General features: G+C 44.8%; 1 protein-coding gene across 1 annotated transcript in view; it reads right to left on the minus strand.

Annotated features, from left to right (window-relative positions):
* FHL2 (four and a half LIM domains 2) overlaps positions 1 to 9,286 on the minus strand; it is a 64,596-nt gene extending 55,310 nt beyond the window's left edge. The window contains exon 1 of the mRNA XM_074815151.1: positions 9,206 to 9,286. The gene's annotated coding sequence lies outside the window, so the exon portion shown is untranslated. The remainder of the gene's footprint in view (positions 1 to 9,205) is intronic.
* Between the last annotated feature and the right edge of the window lie 2,024 nt (positions 9,287 to 11,310).

An 11,310-nucleotide genomic window follows, 5' to 3' on the forward strand; every position in this document is an offset into this window, starting at 1 on the left:
TCAGGTGATGGCATGAATGGGAGAGGTGTGAGGGGTACCTGAAAAAACTCAGGGGACAAAAGAGATGTGCATGGGCATACATATCCCTGAATCCACATCCCTCAGTGAAATACTTGCTCTGGTCCAGGTCTTGCTTAAAGACAAGTTTCCAGCTGAAAGGTGTATAAGCATGCTGAGAGCATTTTAACTGGATAAAACAGAGAACAGAGAATAATCTGTCTGCAGCTGTAAGTTCTCTTTTATTTCTGTACAGCTGCCTCTAAATAAGGAGATCGTACTGCTGATCTTTGGATTCCTGAATAAATTCATTCCTTACTTTATCTTCAAGCCTGTCTGGTGGTAGGAGTGATTTAAGGATAACCGGCAAACCACTGTCGTTCCATTCCCAAAGAAGTGACGATTTAGTAAAGGGGGGTGTTGGACTGTTCTCCTAGAAAAGACACAAAGCCAGAGGTAGCCAGATGTTTCTCCCTGAGTTGCATGGGACATTTTGAAAATTGATAATGAGGCTTGGAAAGGAAGTCTTCTTGGGACAGAATCTATCTCTGGAAAGCTAGGGAAGTGCCTCAACATGGAGTCTTCAGCAAGTTCATGGTGCTAGGGGTGGCTGAATCTGGTGAGCTTCGGGATGTAGGCGAGGTTGCTGCAGCTTCATGTTCATGTGTCCAGTGAGGCTGAGAATGTACTCCTGATAGGCAAACACACACACACACACACACACACACACACACACACACACACACACATGTTATGAACATCGCAGGTCCCATGGATCAGCACAAAGAGGAATCACTGAGTTTATCGGTACAGCCAGCACTCATACAGACAGGAACAGCATAGACAGCCCAATCCTGTTCCCCCTCTCTGGGGGATTAGGACTGAAGTCCAGTACTGAGATGGGTCACTTCAGGAACCGGTCATAGACACTCTGTTGTCTAGTTGGCACCTAGTTCCCTGTCTCCTCCAGATGCTGGCACTTGGACCTATGAGCCCCAGAAGTTTGTGGTCCCCCTCTGGGTGCTGGTATTCTCTAATCCTACTAGTCTGGTCTGAAGCTTGGTAGCACTCACACAAAATGTCTCAGGATAGAGAGTGCACCCTCACAGAAGCCAGTTAGAAATAGGATTTAATGAGAATACAGGATAGATGGTGGTGACGAAACACAGGACTCAGTCAAGCAAGTGTACATTCAACTGACCCCTTTTATCTCCTTTTCCCCTCTCTTTCCTCATGTTTATTATTCCCCCAATTCATCTTAATGCCTCCATTTTTTCACCTCTGATCCTTCCCATAAGCATCCCTTACTGAGACCTACACATTCCCACAGTCCCCTGAAAAGCTCCTGTAAGAAATTTTAGACAATCCTCAAATTCTCCTGCCTGTGCATACCATGCAAAGTCTTGCATCCTGTTAGGCAGTTATCTCCCTTTCCTGTCCGTGTCTGTCCAACCCATTTGGCTGTCCCATCATGGGGTGTTTCACACCAGTAATGGTCTAATCTTTCTCCTTTGATGGTTGTAGGGAGTTGCTGGTTCAGTGGGCCTTATTTTCATTGCTGAGGTCACTAGGCTGCCTCCACCTGTCATTGATCCTTGTTGGTCTTACTGCTTGCTGTGGTTGCCCTTTAGTCACATGATTTAACACACAGAAACCTAATGTTGTTATTTGGGTGGCTAGTAAAAGTAAAGGCCAAGCAGAGCTTCCCACAGGGAGCCATGCTGTCTTGGCACACCTGGCTGCACAGAGGATGTCTAAACCACGTAAAAAACTTCTTTAGCACAGAGAAATAGCTGGATCTCCAGCTCTCCTTGCATGTGTAAGACAAAGTTTCTGCAAGTGATCTTGGTGGCTTCCATCTTGGAGCATCCCAACTCAAAATGCTTGAAAGGAGCATGATTTCTAGAGGATTCAGTTGCTAATGAAATTCAGTGCTCTGAAAGCTTCATCTTCACACTGAACGAGTCTATCCCCTTCCCTGAAAGCACAAATGCCATGTTTATCCTCATCATCTCTACCTCAGATACTCCTGGAACCAAAATAACCCCAGTTGCCATAATTTAATTAAACTATCTGTTTGAAATGTCTGACTGTTGTATTGAGACTGTTTGGAAAATATGAGCACAAGTAATTGTGTTAGGTAGGAATAATGGGACAGCTTGCAGTGTAAGACTAGAAAGGCTGATGTTCAGTGCAATCCAAGGTGACAAATCATGAGATTATGGCATTAGGCTGGTCCTGTTGTGGACTGCTGAAGAACTGAGACTGTAAAAGTTTGTTTTAAAATGGGCATCCAAGGGCATGTTCCAGATCATTTGTTACTCTCTAATGTGATGATGTATTCCCTTAATATCCACTATTGATATTAGCCCAGCCAGCACTTGATACTGCTTGAGCAAAGCCATTTGCAAGACAGAGAGTGAAAGAGCTGGACTTACGTTGGCAACATATAGATCATGGAGATGCTTAGAGACTGACCACAGCTAAGGAGACTTTAGCCCCTTTTATTTATACTCCAGTGGCTTTTTTCTTTACTGACATTATGTTTATTGACACATCGCTCAGACTGAAGACTTCTCCCATGAGAAAGAGGAGGGATATAAGGGAATATCATGGCAGCTGCACAACACTCCCTGCCTCTGAAACAGCCACCGGGTTTACCAATCCCCTGTATCCCAGGTGGAAGGCTACACCTCTGGGCTTTGCTCTTTGCTTTAGCAGCAGAGAAACCTGTGACAGGCTGTAGCGATAACCTTCAGATCCACTCTCCTGGCCACTTCAGCCCTACTGAGGCGTCTCCCCATCCACAGCCCCTCCTGGCAACTCCTGCTTGGGCAGATCTTGATGTTCAGAGGGACACAGCTGGAGGTGGCCGTTAGTGGGGAGAAAGCAGCGCTGTTGTGCTTGCTTATCCCTTATTGACATACTTTGAATAAAAGACCATAATGCTTGGCAGTTTTATTGACACACATTAAAAAGAGCCTCTTCAAAGAGATTGGGAAGTTATAGCAGATAACTAGTAGAAACGTCATTAAAAAGCATTTTATCTTAAAAGCAGCAAGGTGTGAAAGCTGCTTTTGTTTGTAAGGCTGATCAGTTTTGTGATGTCAGTTTCAAAGCCAAATTGTAAAGCAGGGCTGCTTAATGTAATCATTAAAAAGTAAAAATCTTGGTTTTCCAACTGTTCTGAAGACGCTATTTTTAGGGTGTCTGTTCCTGTTAAATGTATCTATGTGCTTCTAAACCAGAAGGATTTGAAGTGAAACAAATGTGAGAGTTTTGTTTCCCATCAACCGCCTGGCTGATAGGGGCTTTCATACCGGGAGCCTGTTCTCTGGGCTTTCTCAAAAATGGAAAAGCAATGTTTAGTTCAGCCAGAACACAAACCAGAACATTAAGACTGATTTTGGACCAGGCCCAGACTAAACAAGAGCATGGCTCACGTTAGACCAAATCAAACCTCTGTCTTTCCCAGAGCTTGCTCACCAGACCCTGGGATAGTCACAAGGACTGTGATGGGTCTGTAAACTCTTCTGTCAAATCTATGGGCTTAGGCGTCACACCACTATCTGGTGCTGCTGCACTGGCTGCTGATCACCTTCTGCCTCAACCTCATCCTGCCCCAGTGTCCCTCACTTTCCCTGGCCCTTTGGGAGCCCCGGCTGCCAGCTGGGTCATGGACCTCGTTTCTCTGCAGGAGTTCCTACTGCTCTGTTTCAGCTGCCTGCCAGGCCCTGCAGACTGTTCTCCTTAGAAATCACAAGAAGAAGAATATAACATTAAAAATAATCCAGGTATTAGATTATGAGCTGCTGTGGGGAAGAAAAACCCAAACAAACAAAACCAAAAAAAACCACCCAAAAAATCCCCAAATGCCACAATAACATACTTCTCTCTGCCTGAACTATTTTCCTGGATCTTTCCAGGGGAAAAAGTCAGTTTATCTTTTCCCCCTTCCAGGCTGTTGGGTAGCTTTCAGGCATGATCCAAACTCCACTGAAGTCAACGGAAAGTTTTCAAGGTCTCTGAATCAATCCCTGAATGCAGAATGGTAAAAAGTGTGTATCCTGCCTTACACTCAGGGTGAAAACACACATGTCCTACAAGTGTTGTGTGTTAATGCTCTGTAAGTAGTCCTCTCCCTTCCCCTCTTCCTCCAGCACACAAACAGGTCTCTCTGGTGATAAGGTAGTTGAACCCCTTCTCAGAAGAGAGGATGGGCCTGGCTCTCTTCAAACCATGAAGTTGCTATTAGCAATGGAGTTGTACGTAACAGGAGCGGCTCTTCTCCTGGTTGTTGACTGCATAATTTCACACGGAGTCCTGTGGTAGTGACTCTGTAACCGTAGGACACTTTACCTAGTAACATGGTAGGTCTCTGGATAACACTGTCTGCTTTGTGTCAGGCTGAAGAACTCTAACTGATTTCTGTGATTAGTCACCAAACCATCCATTTGGCCCAGGCCATCTGTGTTTTAAACTGTCAGCCTTTAAATTTTATTCTCTGATATGAAAACAACTTTAGTTAGCAAATTTTTTATTGGTAGCCTAATAGATGAGACACTGGCTGATGTCACAGGTGGATAAACTTCTACAGACTTGAGTGACTACTGATGTGGGCCCTTGCACCAAGGCTATTAAAGAGGCCAGATGAGGATTTGACCATAAAGATAGTCCCACATGCAGACAGACAGAGCTGTGGAGGTTCAGGTGACAAGAACTGTTTTAAACCCTCAGATTCATTCAAAATACTATGAGTTAGACCAGCTCTGCTTCCCAGACCTTACTTTGCAAATGGCTGAGATGAAAGCTAAAGACTTACCAGTGGCTACATAAGTTCTTTTTGGTAGCTTGTGCCAGGCACAGCTCAGGACAAGGTTGCTAAAGCCTCTCACCAGGCTCTTTCACAAAGGCACTGAATTTTGTAGCAAAAACCACATACTCCACTCCTCACTTAGCACTGTTTTCTAGTGAAAATGAACATCACATAGCTGTAAGGATAACCCCACATTAAGCCCTTACTTGTTATAGTAGCTTGATTTTTTCCAGAAGTGATGCCTCAGGCAAGTTTCAAATTTTAAATTTCTGATACCCTTCACATTTCTTCAAAGCTGTTTTTTCATTAACTTTTTTTTTCTAAGATGTTATAGCTTCCTGAGAAATTTGGGGTCTCCGTGGCTTCCTCCAGCTTTCCTCCTCCTGACAATGGGACTCACTGAATACCACAGAGCCACAGAAAAGCAGGGCTGAATCTTCTGCTCCTGGACCAGATCAACTGCAGACATACCATTTCTGACACATGTCCTGACAAAATGTTAGGTTGTTCTTAAACAGCCATAGCACCTGTGTGATATTCAGCAGCTTTCCTGAAAGGTTTCAGCCTTTTTTTACTCATGCCTGACTCAAGTCTTTAGCTCAATGCATCAGTAAAAACTCATGAGTCCTGCTGTGGTCAGTGGAGGTCCTGGAGGGTGCTGGTGAGAGGTAGCTCAGGGAGGGGCACACGTGTCCTGGGTTGGTTAGGTTAGGCAATGTGAACACCCTGGTATGTGCATCTCTGTAGTCTACCAGACTGATTTGGAATAAAACTCTTCTAAGAATCTTCTCCCAGTCACCATGGTGTGGTAAAGGCCAAATGGGTGAATCACATCTGGCCAGCTGTGCCGCAAGTGCTCAGAGAGGGTGACCAGTAGTGTCACCACAGGTGGACACGTACAAAGATAAGCAAGAAGAGATTTTTTTTTTCTTCATGACAACTGTTTGTCAAAATTCCTTTTCTTGGTACCAGTTATTATGAAAGCTGCCCATACATGCACACCACAGCACACAAGAAAATGGGAGTCTGATCTAGGGCTAGTCTGCAGTCACCTTACATCTTCCCTCCCCTGCTATCAGTCTGGGCTGTTGTGACCTCTGCATCATATGGCAGAAGAATCATAGTGCTTTACTTACCACAGCATTGTAATTGTGATTTCTTTGTGGATGGGTTAACTACACCTACATCATTGTGGCAGAGGTGAAAAAAAAATAATTTCCTAAGCAAAGATTTTTCAACCTACTTGCTGGGGTACTATGGTTTCCTAACAAGCTGGCAGCATCATACAGGACCACACTGAGACAAATATTTCATAATGTCAAATAATTTTGGGTGCCTAAACAATCTTCAGAATAAAAACATTTTGTCAGCCTGTAGGTTTATGCAGACAAGTGAGATACCTGTGAAAACAATACCGATCCCTTGGGGAATGGTCTGTTTCTCCACAGTGCCATGGCACAAGTCTCTGCTCTAAGCAGTGTCTCTGGCTTTGTTTAGGATCACTGCTGTGTGCTCAAGGAACGGCTCTTGGTTTAGATTGTCTGAGGGGGTTTATTTTTTCAGCTATTATTTCCCTACTTAGACTGTACATGTTTTCATAGCCTACACAGACATTGCAGAGGATCTTAAAAATATGCAGAGATGTTTGTTGGTTTTTTTTTTCTTTAATATGCAGTCAGTTTTAGGGATCCTGCACTGCACAGCACAGTAAACAAGCAGGTAAGGCTACGGGGCAGTGAGCCTGCTGCAGGCAGCCCATCCTGCATTGAATAATTATTATTGTTGTTGTTGTTATTGTTATTATTATCAAAACTGCTAACAATGGTAATAAATATATCAGGCGTTTTAGGTTAGCTTCTATCAGCATCTCCCTTTTTAGTGAAGCATGGTCTTTGCTGAAACTGCTTCCTGCTGCAAAAGATTATTCGGAACCACTTCTTCCATCATGCTCACAACAGACAATTTCCAGATACTCTACCTCACCAGACACTCCTTGGAAATGTCAGATATGTCTTTTGTGAAGAGCTCCTGTTTTTAACAATACATTAATATTTCAAGACTTGGCAAGTCTTCAGATTTTGCCAGTGGGTCCTAGCATCTTTGGCTAAAAAAGGAGATTTATGGGCAGTGTTGGTGGGTGGAGGGGTAGACATCAGGCCTGTAAAAAGCATACCTTGTGGTTTTAGTGACGCATGAATTATAATCACGGATGGTAGTGGGGTGCATTCCAGTCACTGTGACAAAGATAAAAGGCAAGGCAAAGATTTGCGTTACTAATTATTTATGGGAGCCTGGTGTTCAACTATGCAATGCTGCCATGGGTAGATTGAGTTTCAGAAAAGTACTGTAAACACTAGCTGTCCCCCCAAAACATCCACTCAGTTATTTTTGCATGGATGAATAGTGACATGACAGAAGTACTACTTGTCATGCAGGTGTGACTGGAGTGCAGGGCACTTGGGGGTTGTTCTCTGTGCTCCCCAGGTAAGTCATGTTTTACCACAGAGCCTCCACAGAGCAGGGACACATGCGGTTGCCCAAGAAAGAGGGTCTCAGCCATTGTGCTACACCCAGGGTGAAACTCCAGATGGGTACAAGTCTTCTCCTTCCTGCCCTTTCTTTTGGCCTTTCTCTCATCCCTCTCCCTTCACTCCAGATTACAGTCTGGCCAGTTTTAATGTGTCATCTGCCAGGCACCTTTTAGTTTACTATTATCAGATGGCTTAGACAACTATTGCCTTGCCCTGGTCTTGGCTGGTAATTCTTACACACAAACTACCTTCCCCGCTAGGCTGAAATAATGTGTCTTTTTAAAAAATTTTGTCTGTTTTTTGTTTGTTTTAATCCAAATTGGTTGCTAGATCTGGCATGACAGCAGGAGCAGAGCTGTGGGAACAGGAATAGAGGGTGACTTTATAAACTGGGTCCTGCAGGAGGACTGCCACCTGTGGAAAGCATTGCCATGGTCAGCAACATGACAGGCTGAGGGAATCCCTTTGCCCACCCCTCTGTGCTGAGAAAGCAGTAAAAGTAGTGTTGTCCCAAGGTATTTCAAATACAAAGTCCCTGGCTTCAGCCTGAGGTTATTGCTGAGCTGCCAGACACCTACATGGATTTTTCATGGTGTAAGTTTAGTTGTGCAGTACAGTCATTTTATTTCCTGGGATATAAAGTCAGATGTACATATACATAGAAGGGAGGGTATCAGCTGAGGACACATATGTGCTCGAGCTTAAATATTTACATCTGAGTGAGTCACCTCAGGCACCATGTGCCGCCTGAGGAGCCCAGAGCACCATTCAGCTTACCCAAAACTATAAGGACATCTTCACTTGTTTAAACATCCTCATTTGTTCAACCAGTAAGTACTGCTAAAGCAAAACAAGAACAGTTATTAACTGTAAAGACTAGTTCAGAAAGAGTTGCTCCAAGTCAACCTTCAGATGGAAATCAATCCCTGGTGTTCTTCTGAGTTAGCAGAGATTGTCTTCAGAGTGGAATTCAGAGAGGAAGAAGGGCAGGACAGCCTGCCTGTGATCCACAGATAACTTTTTCAATTTTTCCCTTTTGCCACTCTGTGCTTTTCACACAGCTGTAGCAGCACAGTACCAAAGACACAACAACACTGCCTCCTAAAAAGAAACTAATCCGTGCACACGCTGGGCTTGGCTGGGCTGACACAGGCTTGCAGAAGAAGGTTTTAAAGTGGAGCTGCTTAAAGCCTGCTAGCAGATGGCAGGTTATTTGCATGTCAGAAAACACTCCTGCTGGAGACAAGCAACCATAAACACCGACCCTTTACAAGCCTGCTTTCATGCTCAAAGAAACCTGATGCTCAGCCATGTGGAGGAATCATTTCTTTCCTCTCCGTAGCAGAAAGTTCACTGAAATGGAAAGCAGCTCTTACAGCTGAGTTCTCCAACTGGAATTATTAAGTATTTTTAATAGCTGACAAAATGATGTATTCACTTTATCTGTTATCATGTAAATACTTTGTGCTGAATGAACTAAACCATCTTTTGCAAGATTAGATTGGATTAGATACATACTATGAAAATTACTCTTAATGAAAATGTTTAGGTCTGAAAGAGGATTTAAATATTATTTTCTATCACTTTAGGGTTTTTGTATAAAGGAGAATCTGGTCCTTTATGTTTAAATGGTTTAAAGCATCCGGCTTAAACTGCATTACTCAGGAATTTCCGTGTTGCTATTAATAGCCCACTCTTAATTTGAAGTACAGAAGAATAGTAATCAAACCCTGAATTTCCAGGCATTTTGTAATTCAAACCTATCTCACTTTTCTGTAGTAAAAGATGTGATTTATATGCTAAGTTAACAGACTCTTAAAACAAGACACTAAAAGCAGAGGTTATAAAGCATAAAATTTACCTGAGCTGCCTCGAGGAGTCCTTCTATATCACACGTTTGCCTGGGCTGAGCCTTTAAGGCTGAGTTAATCAGGTTTTAACAGGAAAACCCTGCCACAAGCTTACGAGGCCAGCAGGCACAGCTCCCTACAAGGACATCCTCCTTCTGCATCCACGTCACTGCTGTCCCTGCAGACGGTGGTGGCCTCTTTCCCCATGTAAGACTCATCCAGCCCCAGCCAGGTGCCCTGTGGCTCCCCTGCAGTTTCTCCTTCTGCAAGGGTAGCTGAGACCCATCTCTGGGGCAGGAGAAGGCCCTGCCTTTGGAGAGGACAGCTCTCAAAGTCAGGTCTGGATGGAAATCAGGTTCATTGCCTGCAGCAGTCCTGGTAATGTTGCTCTCGGTGCCATCCTCTTCTTCAGCTCCTCTCCCTTGAGCTGGGGCTGGGTTTTGTGTTATGCAGCCACATGCAGTGGAGGTTTGGTAAATAGCAAAGTAGCTATCAGATGGACAGACCACACCAGGGACAGACATTTTCCCATGGGGGCCATTGCTGTCATGGGTCTTCTCCTCCACCCTCTCTCTGAGATTAAACCTGCATCATTCCCGTGTCGCAGTGGGCAAGAGGTGCCAGGGGTCAGCCCAGAGGTGTGAGGGAGGTGGGAGGAAATGTCTTCAGTCTGCAGGACAAGGGGTCCACTATATTCTTAGTACCTGGATCCTTGCCCAAGCCACTGCCCCTCTGTGACCAGCTCCCAAACCTGGCTTTCAAGCCCGTGACCCACAGCCCCAGGAAGAGACCTAAACCTGCTCTCAGCTCCGAGAACCATACATGCTCGTGGTGTGTCTCAGACAGGATGGACATTTGCACACGTCTAAATCTTTTCCTGACCCAGAGGTCTTAAGCATGTTCTCAGAGTTTAGGAATCAGTTCCAGAGAAATCAGTTTTGTAATTTGGAAGCCACTTGTCAACACAACTTGGACATTTGCTCTCCTTGTGTTACGATACTCAGCCTGACAAGGACTCTTGGGTAGACGTTTGGGGTGCTCTGAAAGATGCAACTGGGGGCAACCACTGGGATGTTCACGTTTGACCACAGCCCTTTTCCTTTCAGAGCAGAGGGAGGTGGCTCTCTGCACAGACCTGATGCTCCCGGCAGGAGCTCTTCTGCCCAGACTGGGAGGGCACAATCCTGCCTCCTCAGTCACAGCAGCCCTGCCATGTCTCCCCCTCATCCATGGGTGAGCATCGTGGTTAAAGGTAACTTAACAACCCTCAAGCTTCTGCCAGGGTTTTAGCCGTTTACTGGGGAATCTTGGCACCCTTCAGTACATTTTATTTTGAAAGAAATTAAACACTTCCACCTATATGCTTAGGTGACTTTAAAATGTGTCTTTATGTTATCTGAACGGTCAGTTAATACTGTACAAGATTTCATATTCTGGAAAGAAAGTCTGCATTTTTCACCAGCCATTAGTTCTGCAATGACTAGTTTCCCTGGAGCTGTGAGACCATTTTATAAGTGCACAGCAAGGTGGCAAGCCTGGCTCTTGTAGAGGGAGTTACCTGCACCCCTCTCCTCTGTAACCCCTTTAAGGCACAGCAGTGTGTGGGCAGGGAACAAGCGTTATGGCTGGGGCCAGGTCTGGGGGAAGTGACTCCAGCGTTCACACGGATGGTCACACTCTCTGGTCTGCTAGGCAGAGAGAGAAGAGGCAGCAGGATTTTCACCCACACACTTGCAAGAAGGCCGATGTTCCCCACTTGTTCATTTGCTAGTGAAACACTGGTTGGCTTGGGGAATTTCAGCTGTGAGGCAGCCTGCATTTGGAGGATTACGTGGGCTCTCCATTTCAGCTGTCTGTATTTTATTTTTGATGTTTTCTTCATTTCACAGAAGTTCACTGAGAATACTGGAGTACCTGAGGAAGGTTTGGAGCTGCTTTTGGACTGTTTCTCATTCCCTTTTGATCCAGAGACATGGTGTCTGTATCACCAGTCCAAAACAGTGATCAAAAAAAATCCAAAAGCCTCCGCTCAGGGTCTGCCTTACATACCTCTCCTTGATCTACTTATTTGCTGTGCACTGTACAGCTCTGCTCCTGCCTGCAAAGGCCTCTCCTT

This window comes from Strix aluco, chromosome 2, assembly GCF_031877795.1.
Source record: "Strix aluco isolate bStrAlu1 chromosome 2, bStrAlu1.hap1, whole genome shotgun sequence".
NCBI classification, from domain to species: domain Eukaryota; kingdom Metazoa; phylum Chordata; class Aves; order Strigiformes; family Strigidae; genus Strix; species Strix aluco.